This window comes from Calypte anna, chromosome 27 (assembly GCF_003957555.1).
Source record: "Calypte anna isolate BGI_N300 chromosome 27, bCalAnn1_v1.p, whole genome shotgun sequence".
Taxonomy (NCBI): Eukaryota; Metazoa; Chordata; class Aves; order Apodiformes; family Trochilidae; genus Calypte; species Calypte anna.
This window is the reverse complement of record NC_044272.1, coordinates 3,573,913-3,591,603: the sequence shown is the minus strand read 5'-3', so window position 1 is coordinate 3,591,603 and position 17,691 is coordinate 3,573,913.

Genomic DNA, 17,691 nt, shown 5'->3' with positions numbered 1-17,691 from the left:
GTGCTTGTGTTCCCCCACACAATCAGATTGTGTCTCTCTCTTCTCCTTTTTCATGTAGAGCTTTTCTTCTTTTCTTTTCTTTTCTTTTCTTTATTTTTAAAATATCTTTTTCTTCTTGAATTTTTCCAGTATTCTCTCTGCACGGGCAAAAGGGGACAGGAGGAATTGATCCCTCTTGCCAGCAAAGAGATTTCCCTCATGAGAAGGATGGAAAATGCAAATTAAAATGCCTGGATCCATGTGGAGCATCTGCAGGGGGGCTCTGGGATGCAGATACTGGGATACAGCTCTCAGCTCAGCCCCTGCAGGACCAGAGGCCTCACATCCCTTTTGTGAAAGAGGAGGAAACCTCCCCTGAGCAAAGGAACTGGGAAAGAGAAGAGGAAATAACTTTTCATGGATCTGGATTTCAGGCTGGATTGATTGCCACTCGCTTTTCTTCATGGAGGTGACTGAGCTAGGGGAACAACTTCTGCAGACACCTTCCAGCACCCATGGATGGACAAGGAAACCTTCACAGGGAGGCTCATCCCACTTTACATCCCTGCTGGATGCTTGAGGAAGCTCAGGGACCACTTCGCTCCAATGATCTCAGGTGGGACAGATCTTGGCCTCCTTCTCTATCTATAAATAGATATCAGAGCAGCCAGGCAGAAAGGGACCTGGGAGTCTGGATTGCCAGGAAGGTGACCATGAGCCAGCAGTGTGCCCAGGTGGCCAAGAAGGCCAATGGCATCCTGGCCTGGATCAGAAACAGCGTCACCAGCAGGTCCAGGGAGGTGATTCTGCCCCTGTGCTCAGCGCTGGTGAGGCCACACCTCGAGTCTTGTGTCCAGTTCTGGGCCCCTCAGTTTAAGAAGGATGTAGAGGTCCTGGAACAGGTCCAAAGGAGGGCAACCAGGCTGGTGAAGGGACTCGAGCACAGGCCCTATGAGGAGAGGCTGAGAGAGCTGGGGCTGTTCAGCCTGAAGAAGAGGAGGCTCAGGGGAGACCTCATTGCTGTCTACAACTCCCTGAAAGGAGGCTGTAGCGAGGTGGGAACTGGACTCTTTTCACAGACGACCTTCAACAAGACAAGAGGACACAGTCTTAAGTTGTGCCAGGGGAGGTTTAGGTTAGATATTAGAAAGAATTTCTTCACGGAGAGGGTGATCAGGCTATGGAATGGACTGCCCGGTGAGGTGGTAGATTCTCCGTCCCTGGAGACATTTCAAAAAAGACTGGATGTGGCACTCAGTGCCATGGTCTAGCAACTGCTCCGGTGGGTCAAGGGTTGGACTAGATGATCTCTGAGGTCCCTTCCAACCCGGCTAATTCTATGATTCTATGATAAATCAAAGCTCTCCCAGGACTGGGTTCTGCCCCACCACTCCTGAACCTTCTTCTAAAGCTGGGCCTTGTCAGTCCAGTCCTTTTTTCACAGAGTGGACCCAATTCTTCACTTTCTTCAACCTCTCTGCAGCAAAAGCACTTTTCAGCCTCTTTGCCCCAGGCTACGTGGCAGTTTCTGGCATGAGGACACACAAAATCTTTCCTCATATATTGTGTTTTCTTAATCCTCTTTATTGTTTCTGTTGTCTTTTGGATTCATTGATGTCTCTAAAAGTGCACTGCCCAGAAGAGGATACAATGAGATTTAAGTGAGTGTTTCCCTGTTTCCCAGTCTTGGAATTCAAACATTCTCTTGAAATCAGTGTTTGCTGAAGAAAAATGCCAGCACTGAGGGAAACCCATCATCTGGAGAAGCTTTTCCAGCTAAAAAAGGTTGATTAACTCACCAGTTTTCTGGTAATTGAATGTCTGGGCATTTTTTTCTGCAAGATTAGTGGCTCATAACCAAATCCCTCCAAGACTTTTTGTTTTCTTTTTTTGTTGTTTTCTTTCTTTTTCTCTCCTATCCAAGGTGGAAGAAGCTTATCTGAGAGAAAAGGAAACCCTATACAGGAGCATCCCAGAGAAGGTGCCAAGCCTTTGCACCTCCATAAAAGCTGTGGATTCCAAAAGAGCAAGGAAGAGGAAGGCTGGGAGGAAAGAAAACTGGAAAAGAAGAAGATACCACACAGGAAAAACCTTGTCCCAAAGGTTGCATGGGGCAAACCTGAATCTAAGCAAGGGAAGAGCAGGGCTGACCTCCCAGTTTCAAACTCTGCATGGATGGGGAAATTCTTTAAACTTCAGTCCCTGGAGCTCTTGGGTGGGATGAGACAACAAAGTTCTCCCCTTCAGATTGTGAGGCTCTCCAGGCTGGAGCCAGGCTGGAATCTCTGCATCTTCCTGCAGGCAGAGAGGCAGGAGCAGGGCTGAAGGAAGCTCTGCTGTGGGCTCAGCAGTTTGCAGACAAGAGGAACTCTGCCTCTTCCTCTGCTTGGAGAACCTGAAGAACTTTGGCTGCTTTCTTAGCCTGCTTCAGCTTTCTGGGATGGAGAAGGTGAGGAGTGAGGCCAAACCCCTCACTACAGAGTCCTCAGAGCTTGGGGACCCAGCAAGTGACTTTTCAATCCTTTAGCCCTGAGTTTTTCAAAGCTCCCATTGCACCAAGTCCTTCTGAAAACTTTCTTCCCAGTTTGGGTGCTTTTGAGCACTTTTCCCTTCATAAGCCCTGTCCAAACCTGGTGAGAGATGTCTCCAGCAGAGTCTTCAAGACTTGTGATGCCTTTGGCAGAACAGCACTTGAGTGATGATCTCCTCCCAGGAGATCTCTGAGTGCAGAAGATCAAGTTGAAAAGACCCAAGGTGGCTGTGGCTGGAGGTATAAAAGGTTGTAAAATCGATAGAAAACTCAACATCACATTCAGAAAGAGCCAAAAGGACAAAAAGGTGTCAGCCAGGACTGCACTGGTACCTCTGCCCAGAACTTGACCCAGAAGGGTGACAGCCCAGTGGCATCCATCACATTACTCTTGTTTCTGGTGGGATTTGCAGGGTCTTCAACAGGTTGAGAGTTAACAAGAAAGTTGTTTTTTGTTTTTTTATTTTTTTTTTTAAAAAAAAGAGTCCAAGAGAACAACCTTTCAGTGCCTGAGAGGAGCCAGGAGTGGTGAATGTCCTGGGAGAGCTGGGCTGTAATTCCTGCCAGCTCAGCATCAAAGGATGCTCCGAAACTTTACCTTCCTGGTGATGTCTCTTCTTCCCAATGAGAGGTGACCCAGGTGACCTTTGATTGAATGTCTTGATAGTCCAGAAGGCAGAGAGCAAGATAATTAGAACCATAACATCTGATCACAGGAGAGAGGTGAAGGCAAAGGTAGGGCCAGAACAAAGCTGCTTTTCAATAGGGGTGTGACAGGGGGGCTGGGAGGGGGTAGGAGTGCAGGGTTTAAAAGGGGGGGTTAAGCAGCTTATTTTTGAATAAAGGGTGCAGGAAGCTGGTTGTTATCTTCCTAGGGCCATTCAGGCTGCAGGTGTGACTTAATCTCCTGGCTGGGGCAGATGGGTGCTCTGGGTACCAGCTGCCTTCCCCAGGGTGCAGATGAAGGACCTGGGTTTCCCATCCACTCAGCTGAGGGACTTTGGGGTTTGTGTTTTACAGATGAAACAGAAGGAGCCTCCCTGCTTGGCTCAGGCTCACTCCATTGCCTTGACACAGATGGGAATTTGAGCCTAAGTTTCAGTATTAGGCATTCAAGACCCTATAAATCCTTTCTCTCTCCCCAAAATGACAAGTTCTGTTTAAAATCCACAGCTTTTGGGTGTGTTCTCAGGGTACATAAGCCTCATCTCCAAGCTCTGGAGATGCCAGAAAGAGAGGTTCTCCTCCCAACAGGAGCTGAAGCCTTCAGAGATGGCACAAGACTCAGAGCACCACTTCAAGATGTGATCAAAATCCATCCTGTTCATCCCTGCCCCAGCATCAACTCCTCACAGATGTCTTTTCAGCCACAGAAGTTTTTCCCCAAGATTCCTTTTATTTTATTATTCCCTTCACCAGCCCCTCCCCAGCACTGGAGCTCTCATGGCTTGGGTCTCATCCTGCCAGGAATAAGCTGGATGTATTTCCAGCCCTGGATCCTGTTTTTACCCATCACCTGGAACCTCACTGCCTCATTCCTTCACATCCAATCTCTTTAGATCCTTGTCTTCTTTTTTTTTCACCTCTTCCAGACAAGAAGCATTAAGTGAAAAATGATTAAAAGCCCCCATCCTACAACTGGAAGCTTTTGCTTCTCCTTTGCTGCTGCTTTTTTCCCCCCACCCCATTTTATTTTTTTTTTTTCTGGAGCCCCAGGAAACATCCCCACGAGTGCAAAATCATTTCCATGCAGGGCTCTGCTGGTGTTAAAACTTTGCTGCTGCTGGTGCACTGGTCCCTCCACAGCTCTCTAACAAATTGGACCAATTTGGAGTGATTAGTGAAGAATTCACATCTGGTGCCCAGCCAGCCCAACCAATTGCCTCCTGCAGCCCATTAAGAGCCATTTAGTGTGATGGGCCCATTTGTCTTTGGTGTTGGTTCTGGCAGGGCCAGTGACAGCTCTTTGGCTGCCACTGGGCCAACCTCTCCCTGACACCAGCTCAGGGGGAAGAGGGCAAAGCTGAGAGGCTGACACCAGCTGATGGATGTCCCAAGGAGCCAGGCAGGGCTGTGGGGACCTTGCCAGGGAACAGGAGGAGGAATTGTCAACTGGGGGTTCCCACTGGGTACTGGTGGCAGGACCCGACTGTGGGGTGGTTGTGGAACCTGCTCTACTGTTGGGTGCCATGGCTGTGATGATGATCTGGTGTCCCAGGAACAGAGAATCAGGGAATCATTGAATAGTTTGGGTTGGAAGGGACCTTAAAGCCCCCCCAGTGCCACCCCTGCCATGGGCAGGGACGCCTCCCACCAGCCCAGGGTGCTCCAAGCCCCATCCAACCTTCAACACTGCCAGGGATGGGGCAGCCACAGCTTCTCCAGGAAACCTCTTCCAGGCTCTCCCCACCCTCAGTTCTCCCTCCCATCTCCCCTCTTGCAGCTGCAAACCCTTCCCCCTCATCCTATCCCTCCAGGCCCTTGTCCCAAGTCCCTCCCCAGCTTTCCTGGAGCCCCTTCAGGCACTGGAAGGTGCTCTAAGGTTTCCTCCTTCTCTTCTCATGGAATCCCAGGTGGGGTTGGGTTGGAAAGGACCTTAAATCCCCTCCAGTGCCACCTCTGCCATGGTCAGGGACACCTCCCCCAGCCCAGGGTGCTCCAAGCCCCATCCAACCTGGATTTCAACACTTTAGGGATGGGGCAGCCACAGCTTCTGGGGGCACCCAGGGGCTCAGCACCCTCACCCCAAAGAATTTCTTCCCAACATCCTCATCTCCCCTCTTTCAGTTTCAAACTGCTGCCCCTTACAAACCAGAGACCCAAAACTGAAGTCTTTGGGGATCACTTTTGGTTACACCAAGCAAGTTACCCCACCCTTGGTGCTCCATGCTTCTTGTAGCTCCAACAGAACACGGAAAGAAAGAAGCAGCTGAGGACTTCAGAAACAGAATTTCACTGCTATTAGAGCTGACCAGTGGCACCCATTGCCTGTGGGCACATTCCCAGTGGCAAGAGCAACTTTCCAGGATGGTTCTGGTGAGGGAAGATGAAGAGAAGTTGGTTGAGGTGTTTGCCTGGGTGTGATGTTAACCAGAGCAGGGATTTTCTGTACCTGACATCATGTAAAAAACTCACACCCTTGAAGGATTCAAACTGGCAGCAATTCCAGGTGAAAGCCAAGGACATTGCACAGGTTTGGGTTTAGGATGAGCCAACCTGGAGAAACTGCCCATAATTGGAGCTTTCCAAATGTTTGAGATTTTCACTCTTTAAAAGGTTGGATTTTTTTTTTTTTCTCCTTTGTTTTGGGTTAACCCAAAGTCAATTTGCTGGGGGGAGTAAAAGGAAAAAAATCAAGGCTGTGCCAGCTGGAATTTTTCCTTCAAAACCCAAGATTTTGAAGACTACTTCATGCAAGTTAACCCAGTCTTTTAATGGCACCTGATTTAGGATAGGAAGGAACCTATGAGCTCTTAACATCATCACCAAAATATTTTAGTCCTTCAGTTACTGTTCTGATGAAGAGAATCCCCTAGAACTGCCCTGAAACCCCAGGAATGATGAGAATTTACAATTATTTGCAAACAAGACCTATCTTATTGCCTCCTACCCATGCCCAGGTCTTCTTTGAAATGGCATTTTGGGAGTTTGACCTGGTTTTAACCTTTCTATAAAGGCAGCAAACTTATCAATACTTTGATTTTAACACTCTGCTCCCTCTGACAGTGCCAGCCTGGGAACTGTTTTGTGCTGACAGCTTTTATTGTGGTCATCCAGGGTCATTAAGAATTTGATCCAGAGCTTTTAAACTTCTTCAAATGACAGCAGCTCTCTGAAGTAAGACACTGTCAGGGCTTTTTTTGAAGAGAAGACAGGGGGGCTTAAAAATCTCTGGCCCAGGCCATAGGGCACCAGGACACCTGGGTCCATTCTGAGCAGATTCAGAGGCTGCTATTTAGGCATCTCCTCAGCAATTGGGGCTATTTCAGGGATTGGGGTCAATTATAACCAGGTTTCACCTGTCTTGCTTCCAGAGAGAACCAGATGGCAACCTGTGTGCCCAGCATCCCCTGTTCCCCCTGGAGAGATGGATGTGGAGCTTGCAGTGTTCCAAACCACCCTTCAACCTTGGTTTAAATCCAACCATGGAGGTGGAATGAGAGGAAAAGAAGACACCCAGCCTGGTCCCAGTCCATCTGCTTAACATCCCAGACAGCAATAATCTCACTGGATGCCACAAACCTGGCCCCAAGCTTCCTAAAATCCCCTCTCAGATGGTTCTGCCCGAATTACAAGGCTGGTAAGTAAGTTCCAGTGATTCAGGTTGGGATTCCATGACCAATTTGAGCTTGATCTGTCCTAATTTTTCTGTCCAGGGCCAGCCTGTAGCTGCTCAGAAGGTTGTTTCCATGCAGGAGTGGATTTAGGGGCTTGTACCTTGGAATTAGGTTGTGAAATGCCATTTCTGCTTCCAGTGATCCCCCAGGCAGATTCCACCAACATCTTTGTGTCTTGTCCCCCCAGTTCCCATGCTGGGATGTCACCTTTTTCATTACTATTGTTCTAATTACTAATAACCCTGTTTCATAAAGCATTGGGGAACATGATAAGACCTCAGAGTCCCTTGGTGGCTTTGCCTCGGAGAATCCTTTAGTTTTAGGAGAACCTTAAAAAAAAACAAAATAAAGGAATTGTGTTATGGCAGGGACTGCCTAGATGTTTGCCTTCCCCTGCAGCACTCTATGAACACATCACCCAAATAATTCCTTCCCCTTTAGTGTCTCCTGTTCTTTCTCATGGTGTTTTTGGGTGCAAAAGGCACCAGCTTTTTGCAGGTAATTTCCAAAGAGCCAGAATTTCCCCCGTGGATCTGATTTTTCTCCTGCCCTCTTGTGCTGTCATCGCACCCTTTGCAAAGATACTTGGCACCTCCTGTCCTCTTTTTCTTTTTCTTTTTATTTTTTTTCCCTGCTGTGGATGCTGTGGCCTTGCCCTCAGCACAGACTCACCAGCTCATGGCTTTGCAATCCTCTGGGGTGATTCAGATCAAACTCTGCAACAACAACCAACCCAAGCAAGTGAAACTGCCCAGGTGCTCCCAGCTGAGGACCTGACCCACAAATCCAGTGCTGGGTGAGCTCTCTGTGTCCCTGGCATCTCTCAGTTGCTCAAGAAGAAACAAGAGTGGAAGAGGTGAAATTATCACCTTGCCCTTTGGGTGATGGCTCAGTTGCAGTGGAATTGCCTGGGTGCAGAGTCACTGGAATGAGTTTTTTGGTCAAAAAACATTTGAAAAATGTGTCAGTTCTGAGGAACTTTCCAGCTTCTCCATCCCCTTCTTGGTTGCCCTGCTCTGGACCTTCTCTACCTCCCCATCTCCAGACATGGTGGCCAAACCCACTCGTGGGTTCCAGACGTGGCCTCCTCAGGGTCTCATTCAGTAGCCAAAGACCACCCTGTGGTTTATCCTGTGCCCCCCTGCCTGGGGATGCCCAACCAGGTGGAATTGTTTGGTGCCCCCATGTTTTAAGACAATGATTGCAGAGAATTGCCAGTGATGGCTCCAGGATGATTCCCTTCCCTGAGCTGGATTCCCATTCTGACTCCAGCACTCTTTAGGTGATTTTTTTTCCCTAGGTTTGTTAATGTTCTGAACACTCAGATCATTCCCTTGATTTTTGCCCACTTAGTTCATTTGGTGAGTTCCTCACTATTGGTCCAGTGTCATCCTCAGACTCTTTCAGGATGAAGCATTTCACTGAGCAAGAATCATTTCCCTTTTTACTCCATTCTGTTAGAAATTCCAAAGGTTTTCTTCATTTCCTCTAGGAAGGCTATTTATTCATGCATTTTTAGTTCTGCTGTTTTCCATTAAATGAGGAAAAAAAGCACAGTTTTACTGCTCTCTTCTTGCAGCATCAGCTCTTGACGTGATTCAACAGAAACAGATTTGGGGGTGAAATCTTCTTTTGGAATGTTTCCATTTTTCTTGTCATGTTCACATTGATCTGGGATGGAAAAAAAAAAAAAAAAAAAAGAAAACGGAAGAGCCTGTGCTCCTTGGGTTGCTTCCCAGCAAATAATTTAATTTATGGAGGCCAAGCTGGCCCTTCCTTTCCTTGACAATGTCTGGACCTCTCCAGAAATCACAGTTATAGTTAAAAAGTCATAGAATCATAGAATTAGCCGGGTTGGAAGGGACCTCAGAGATCATCTAGTCCAACCCTTGACCCACCGGAGCAGTTGCTAGACCATGGCACTGAGTGCCACATCCAGTCTTTTTTTAAATGTCTCCAGGGACGGAGAATCTACCACCTCACCGGGCAGTCCATTCCATAGCCTGATCACCCTCTCCGTGAAGAAATTCTTTCTAATATCTAACCTAAACCTCCCCTGGCACAACTTAAGACTGTGTCCTCTTGTCTTGTTGAAGGTCGTCTGTGAAAAGAGTCCAGTTCCCACCTCGCTACAGCCTCCTTTCAGGGAGTTGTAGACAGCAATGAGGTCTCCCCTGAGCCTCCTCTTCTTCAGGCTGAACAGCCCCAGCTCTCTCAGCCTCTCCTCATAGGGCCTGTGCTCGAGTCCCTTCACCAGCCTGGTTGCCCTCCTTTGGACCTGTTCCAGGACCTCTACATCCTTCTTAAACTGAGGGGCCCAGAACTGGACACAGGACTCGAGGTGTGGCCTCACCAGTGCTGAGTACAGGGGCAGAATCACCTCCCTGGACCTGCTGGTGACGCTGTTTCTGATCCAGGCCAGGATGCCATTGGCCTTCTTGGCCACCTGGGCACACTGCTGGCTCATGTTCAGCTTCCTGTCAATGCAGACTCCCAGGTCCCTTTCTGCCTGGCTGCTCTCCAGCCACTCTGTCCCCAGCCTGGAGCTCCCCATGGGGTTGTTGTGGCCAAAGTGCAGGACCCGGCACTTGGCCTTGTTGAACCTCATCCCGTTGGAATCGGCCCAGCTCTCCAGTCTGTCCAGGTCCCTCTGCAGAGCCCTCCTGCCTTCGAGTTGGTCCACACTTCCTCCCAGCTTGGTGTCATCTGCGATAAAGATAAGTCATTGGATAAAACTGCTCTGTGGTCCCTGTGAGTCTCTTTGGGAAAGTGTTTCCTGAGAACATGAATGAACTCAGGGCTGCAGAGAAGCCAGGAGCATTTCCACCTTAGATTCCAAAAGCTGGGACCAGATGTTTCAGCTCAGTCAGGGGGGCAAGAGATAAAATTCAGAGAGGAATTTGGTGGCAGTGCTGGGACAGGGGGTGAAAGCTCTGTTTGTGCTGCTCTCTGCAAGAGCAAATAAATCAGAGGATCTGAGCTGGGGAAGAGCAAAAGGGGCAGAAGATGCCCCCAGCCAAGCCCAGGGGGTTTTGCAATACTGAAATCATCTTCTGATGAGCCCTCCCTTGCTGGTGTCTCCTCAGGTTGTCTCCATGGGGGTTGTGGAGCTGCTGATTCTTGTCCTTCTGGAGCATTTTGCTGCCTGCAGCAGCCAAGAGACCCAAAAAGGGGGAATGATGTTATTAAGGAATTTGTAGCCCTAGGTTTGGGGGTTTGTTTCTGCTGGGGTAGAGCAAAGGACACTGCATGGGCAGAGGATGCCACCAGCCAAGGCCAGGGGAGGATGCAGCAGGGAGGTCAGGTCAGGTCTCAAGGCTGAAGGAATTTTGTCTGCTCTGAGACCACTTTTCTTCAGCCCTGACCTTAAACCTTTTGGAAGTCCAAGACCCTTTCCTGCCTGGTCACCCAGTAGGATTTCACCATCACATCTCTAACCAAGCCTTCTGAAGGGACATTGGGAAGGGCCTCTGGAAGGCCACTGAGTCCCTGATTCCTTGGGGGATGCAGGCAGGTCAGAGGCTCAGAAGAGCTTCCTGGAAGCTCCTGTACCAGACACATCCTTAGGTGGCTGGGGGGGCCTTTGGACCTGCCCCAGGGGGATTCTTCCTCCTGTGACCACCAAGCAAAATCCATCTGCAGAAACTCAGGGCCCTGAGTACACCAAGAGATCTTAATGACCCCGGGCAGCCTCACCTGGGGTCTTCACCCTCCCTATAGGCCGAGGAGCTCTTTAAACCCAGTCCCTGGGCTTGCAGCTTCTCTCTGAGCTAAGCTGGAGGTCTGTGTGTCTCTGGGTTGGTCTACTGGATGGCTTTTGAACCCAGCCTGTTAGACCTACCTTGTGGATTTGTCTCTCCTGATGGATGTTTGGATGGACTTGAGGGATTGCTTTGCCTCCTTCAGCCCCTGCTGTGGTCACCCTGGGCTTGACCTCACTCATGGAGCATCCCTGTTCTTGTTCCATCTCCTGGGTGATGTTCAAGGAGGACTGACAACCACTGGAGTGGAGTTATGGTGCAAAATGATTAAAGACTTTGTAGTCATGCAGCTCTGGTGGGAATGGTTGCAAAGATCTGAAGAAACTTCTTGACTCTAGAGATGCTGCAGCTGCTGTTGGGTGAGATTAACAAGGAAGAACTTCTGAGTCTGTAGCAGTTGCAAAAAAGATGGAAGTTTGGAGGACCAGATCAGAGCAGAGGTGCCTCTGGATATCTTACAAGCCTCAACAGGAAAGAGCAGAGGCAGGAAGAGGAAATACACCCTGGGCTTGTGCTCTTCATCTGAATAAATCAAAACACTTTGCAGAAACTGGCAGTGGTTTCACCCCATCCCTTATGGAGGAAAATGAAGAGGTGTTGTGGGCAATGTGTGGAAGGTTGTAAGTGGTGGAATTCCTGCAGTTGTTCCCAGTTTGCATTTTCATGAACAGAGCCCCCACCCTCCAGCTGCTGTTCAGGACCTCTCCAGGCCACACAGACAAGGGCAGGTGCTGGCATCCACCCAGACCATTAAACACCTTTTCCCCTGGGACCCTAAATGTCCCCACCAAGCTTCATGTGAGCTGGAGGAGGTGAAGGAGGTGCTCTGAGCATGGTCTGTGATGGACCAAGACCTGGGTGCTGCAGAGCCCTGCTTGCTCAGAGCCTTGCAGGAGGGCAGGGAGCACATCCTGAACCTTGGACTCACCTGGAGAAGATGAAGGTGTTCAGCCAGGCTTTGGGCAGGGAATAACCCCCCCTCCTGAGGCAGGTGAGATAAAGCTCCCCTTGTGTTCACCTGGGGGACAGGTTGAGTTTTGCTGCTGAAAGGGGAGGGCAGAGACCTGGATGAATTCCAGCAGGGGGGAACACCAGCTCTGGACACCTCTGGTCATTCCCAGAGCTGATGGAAACCATCTGGTACCCAGAGATGCCACCCACCAGCCTGGGGTAGCAGCAGCAATTCTGATGTCCCCACCACCCCAAACACTTTGTACTCAGGGGTTCATGGGCCTGAGCTTTTGAGTTTTTCTCCTGCCTCCAGCAACACCAACTCCTCCTCTCTCTTCTGCTGGCCCTGGACCTCGGGCAGGTGCCCCTGGAGCAGTAGCTCCCCCATGATTCCCCTTCCACCTCTTTGCAAACAGAGCCAGAAATGTTTCTGCTGAGCAAAAGCAAAGCCTGATGTCATCCCCAGCCCGTGCGAGCCAGGGACCTGAGCAAAAGCCTGGAGTGTCTGTATCTTAATCCAAGTGTGGTTGTTCCTGCTTTCCAGCCCTTATTACCTGCCGACTGCTCTGCTAGGAGATTGCTCAGACATCTGAAGAGATGCAAGCTGGCAATTTCAGTGCTCCCCTGCAACAGCTCCAGCAAAACACCCGCCGGTGCCAAGCCCTTGGCTCCTCGACCTGTTTCTCCTAAGTAAGGAGATTTCCAGGGCGAGTCTGAGTTGGCCCTGCAGGAGGCATCTTTTCTCCTGCCAAGGCTGAGGCTGAGGCTGAGCTTGGGTTCTCCTGAGCTGTCACTCAGGGAGCAGGAATGCAGGCGAGGCTGCCCTGTGGTTAGGAGGACTCCACCCCAGAGACAGAGGAAGGCGCCCAGGTACCAACACTGGAGACTTGGGGCTCATCCAGGGGTGCTGATGACAGGCACTGATCTGCTGCTTTAACCCTTTGGCTGCCTGCTGGCTGGGAGCTCAGGGTGGCCCCGTGGTGGAGGGGGTGGGAGCAGGTGCTGGAAGGGGCATCTGTAAGGATAAACAGGGATCCAGACCTCTTCCTTCTCCTCCTTGGGTCTAAAGGATGTTTCCCAGCTGGAGATTTGTTTAGTGGAAGAAAAGCTGGTGCTATTTTTGTCCTGGAAGGCTGGAGAGCTGTAGTGTGCTGAAGCATGAATTCTATTGGGGTTTTGTTTGTGGTTTTGTTTGTTTGGTTTTTTTGTTGTTGTTTTTTTTTTTTTTTTAAATACTTAGGGTTTGGGTTTCATGTTGTCTCCTCAGAAATCTTGGCATCAAGGGTCTAGAGGATGTTTCCCAGCTGGAGATTTGTTTAGTGGAAATAAAACTGGTGCTATTTTTCTCCTGGAAGGCTGGAGAGCTTTAGTGTGCTGAATCTTGTTGGGTTTTTGCTTGGGTTTGTTTGTTGGGTTGTTTTTTTTTCTTTCTTTTAGTGCTTAGGGTTTGGGTTTTATGTTGATTGTTCTGCTGAGGTCTCCTCAGAAGTCTCGGAGCCAAAACAAAGATGGTTAACCCAGGGGTACCATCCTTCAGGAGCATCACTTGCCCATCAAGTGGGCAAACCCAAATATGCACCTTCTGCCTTGGTGAGAGTGCAAGCCCAGAAGTTTTGGAAAGTCTGACCAAGTAAATGTTTCTTGAGCTCCCTCACCCAAGTTTCAGTTGCATCTTGTGATGCCAACATCTCCCTGACCCCCCAGGTCCCAACCTCTTGGTGGAGTGACCAGCCCAGCTCAGAGCACGCAGCTCCAGGCACCAGGATAAATCCCACTTTAATGCCAGCTCTGAAGTTTGTTGGGACCTTGTGTGATGCTCCTATCTCTAAGCCCCAACTCCCCATCCTTAAAGCAGGGATGGCTTTTGTCTGTCCTTAGATGTGACATTCTACCTATGTCATACCACTCCATGTCCTCAACTGGGACCCAGAGGCTCTACTGGTATCCAGGTCTTCAACTGGTTGATTTTTTTTTTTTTTAATCTGCCTTCTGTGTGCCAGACAAACCTCAGAGGCCTCTCCTCCAGGTATCCTGCTTGGTTCTTCCCTCTGCAGATCCTGAGGATTAGAAGATTCCAGGTTTTGGGGCTGCCTCTCATTGTTCCCCTTATTTCCTCACTGCAATACTGAAATCAGCTTCTGTCCTGCCCCTGATGAGCCCTCCCCTGCTGGTGTCTCCTCAGGTTGTCTCCATGGGGGTTGTGGAGCTGATGTTTCTTGTCTTTCTGGGACATTTTGCTGCCTGAAGCAGCCAAGGGACCCAAAAAGGGGAAATGATGTTATTAAGGAATTTGTAGCCCTAGGTTTGGGGGTTTGTTTCTGCTGGAGAGATGCTCCAGCGACCCTGAGCCTGGCACTCTACCCTAAAATACCCTTTGGAAGATTTTCTTGGCTCCTGGAGGCAAACCACCAAGAGTAAGGGATGTGTCCTGCTCACAAAAAACCCATGAAAAGCTTCAACATCCCCCACCTCCTGCCTGGAGAGAGTCACTGACCTTGAAGAGAGCGTGAAGAGCTGAGGGATGAGCCCTGTGCCCACCTTGCTGACCTTTCCTGACCTCCCTTGCCCAAGGGTCAATGGCTACAGATCAAGAAAGTCCTCAGGAGACCAAGAGAAATTTCCCTCTGTGAAGCAGAGGGGTAGGAGAGCTCTTGGACCTCTCCATGTGTGTTCTGCCAGGGGTCTGGGGCCCCAGCACATGGGGCTGGTGTGGGTGCTGGGGTCTCAGTTCTGATGTGTTGGCACTTCCTTTGCATTTCTCTCCTCCTGCTAAATCATTTGCTTCTGGAGTGGTGGCCTGAGGATGTTTCCCATGTGCTCAACTGCTTTGCTCAGAACCTGATGGAAAACCCTGGAGGAGCAGAGATCCTCCTTTTTTTCAGCTTAATGAGCCTGTAGATGAGGTTTCCTCCAGCCCTGGAGTGCTCACCAAGCACATTATCAGCAGGGATGGCTTTTGTAATGAAAAAGAAAAAAAAAAATCAAAAATAAAAATCAAACCCACCAGCAGCACAAGAGATGAAACCCAGGCCACTAAAGAAGCCCTTGAGGGACATCCCAGTCCATGGGGAAGGTTGCTGGATGGAATTCACCTTCTTTCATCTTGGCTTTCCAGTGCTGCCTCTGACACAGGGACCACCATGGCCTGGGATCCTTGATGTTTTTTTAAGGAGAAACAGAAGCTGCTGAGCTAAGTGTGGGTGGGAAGGGTTGACTGGGAGTGAACCAGTGAAACCCATTTTCAGTCTGGGGACATTTGGCTGCCCAAGGAGAGCTCCAGCCTGTGAGCTGGAGATTGTCTGGGTTGGGCTGGGGATTTTGAGCTCTCCTCCTCTGCTGCCCTCGTTTCCCTGGCCGTGTCAGGGTGACCCTGGCCAGTTTTGGGGATGTTGCAATCCCTGGTGACTTACAGCACGACCTGCTCCGTGGGCTCAGCCACAAACCCTGGTCCTGGGGTGATGTCATGGAGGAGCTGGCAATGTCACCTCACGCCACAACACGCTTCTGCTGACACAGCTCGACGTCACCTGGGCACCAAGATCTGCTGGGCATGGACCTGGCTGCATCTCCTGCCAATGCTACCAGGGCAGCATTCGCACCACCAGCACCTTTTGAGCTTGCTGGGTGCTGCTGACACACCACTTTGAGAGCTGCCTGCTGATTTTCTGTTTCATCCTTGCCACCTGGGAAGCTCCATCAAGTGCTTAGGTCTTGGGTTTGGCTGCAGGGATGGAGCAAGGGCAGCTGAGTTTGCTCAATGGGAGCTCTTTGCATCACTTGTGGTTCTGCAGGCTGGAGTTCTGCTCTGGCTGAGTGATTCCTTGGGCAGCAAGGTGAGCCTGGGGCCTCCTGGCAGCATTTGGCTGGTGGGGTCTGCTCAGGGACAGCTCTTTGGTTGAGCCCCCTGGGAGCAGCAGTGGCTGCAGCTCACCCAGCAGTGCAGAGCTGCAACACCAAGGCTGGTTACTCCATCCTTACTCCTGGCTTGCAAGTCTGAGGCTCCTCTCTGGGGTTCCTTGCTCCAAAGGTCACGCTGAACCAAGCAGAACTGGCCTGGAGCAGATCTCCAGGGGTCACTGACTCACATCAAAGGATTCCCCAGAGAGCCCTGAATGCCTCTGTCAATAGGACTCCCTGATTCCTTGTGGCACAGAGCCTCTCCTCAGTTTCCAGGCAGGCTTTTTGTTCAGCCCCTCAGCTTGGTGCTGTGTCCTTGTCAACACCAGCTGGATGGGTGACTCCTCTCTCCCTGCTAGGACCCACTGCTGGGAGCATCCCAGTGCCCACAGCATGGCTGCCTTTGTTCTGCTCAGACAGTCACAAGGGGCTCTTTCTCCTCTCTGTGCTCTTTTGCTTTGTTCCACTTCTTTATCTCAAGAACAAGCAGGGTATTCATCACAGCTCCAGGCCACCTACAAACCCAGGATCTGCAGGAGGGACCATGGCTCCTTCTCCACAAGGACACCCTCATGTCAGAGGAGGTGACTGATGCCAAGGTGACTCCTTTTTGCTGCTGTGCAGAACTCAAAATTTCCTTTGGTTGCTGAGAGGAGTAATTAGGATATCAGTGCTCTACACTTCCAGTAGGCTTTGCATGGCTTTTGGGTTGTTTGGGGGTTTTTGGTACCCTGAGGAGGGTTCAGCTGATTCCTTATTCTCCTGCCTTGCAACCTACCCCATCCAGCAGTAGTTCCCCAGGCCTGGGAGCTGCTGTCTTTTTTGGGGTGGTTCTCTGCCCTCATATAGCCTCACCCACCCTTGTCCTCTGGTGCCTTCATGATGCTGATGACTGCATTCACTCATGGCATCTCATTTTTTGCATGTTTTTTCAGCAGCAGGGTCCTTGACCTCGAGCATGAGGAGCTTGTGCCTCCCTGTGTGGGCTGTGAGGATGCAGCAGCCTGCTTGGAGCTTGGTCCCTTAGCTCGGGGCTCATTGTGTGGTGTAGACTTGTCTTGCATCTCATTAGAAGCTCATTTCTCCCCTTCTTGTCTGTCACTCGTCCCTCTCTTCCCTTGCAACCTTCAGAGCTGGTGCTCAGCACAAACAGTCTGAGAACAGCCTCCCATGCTGCTTTTCTCAGCCATTTCAAGTCCCTTGGGGGGTTACATCTCCCCCCCAGGCTAAATCCAACCTCACCATCCCTTGGCATGAGGGGGCTCACACTAAAGTGACCCAGATGAGGGGATGTCCCTTCCTTCTGGGAGCTGAGGCCACTCAAGCTGCACCAGGGAGCCTGGGGCAGAATCTCTGTTGTCCCCATGTCTCCTGAGAGCTGAGCACCAGCTCCCTTCCCTCTCTTGCTCCTGCAGGGAGGGAGTGCAGTGGCTTTCAGAGTGTGTCCTGGGTGCTGGGAAACCTTGCCATGGAGTCAGAATATTTAGCAGAGATGTTCTGCAGGTAATTAAGACCTGGCTCTGATTGCTTTAGACCTAACATGCTTTATAAACCAGGGGAGGGTTACCATCAAATAAGCCAGAATTACACTGGCAAGACTGAAAGAAGATTTGGTGATGCTCTGCTGCCCCAGCTATGGATGTGAAACCTCCCAAAGGATCAGTTCTGGGGTGTTAGTTTCTTCTTTAGTCTCATCCAGCATTGTAAAACTCAAGTCAAACCCCCTGATTTCAACACCAGCTCTTTTCCAACTCCCAGCCCAACAGAACATCTCAAGAATGTGCAAAAAAATCGGTGCTGAAAACCCATGGAAGGTTTTGCAGGGGGAACCTCTCTGTGTGCTTGCAGCTGGGCAGAGGGTTTGTCCAACAATAAAAATAAAAACATCCAGAGGATGAAACAGTCCCCAGAAAATCGATGGACATGCCTGGAAATGCCTTTAACCCTGATTTACTGCAGGGCTTTGTGGTTGGAGAAGCTGGGAGCCTCACCTGGACTCTTTGGTCCCCACTGAAATTACAGAGGGGGGGAGAAACCACCCAACCATCCCCATGGGCTCTGCCAAACAAGCCCAGAGCAAAGGGGTTTTTGTTCCTGCAGATTAAATCAGATTTAAAGCTATCTCCTGCCATAGCTGCAGTGGGCAAAGGGGAGGAGGGATGGCCCAGCCTCTCCTGCCTTGCTCTTGTAACTCCTGTGGGTGTGGAGTCCTTTTTTTTATTTTCACAGGGACTGA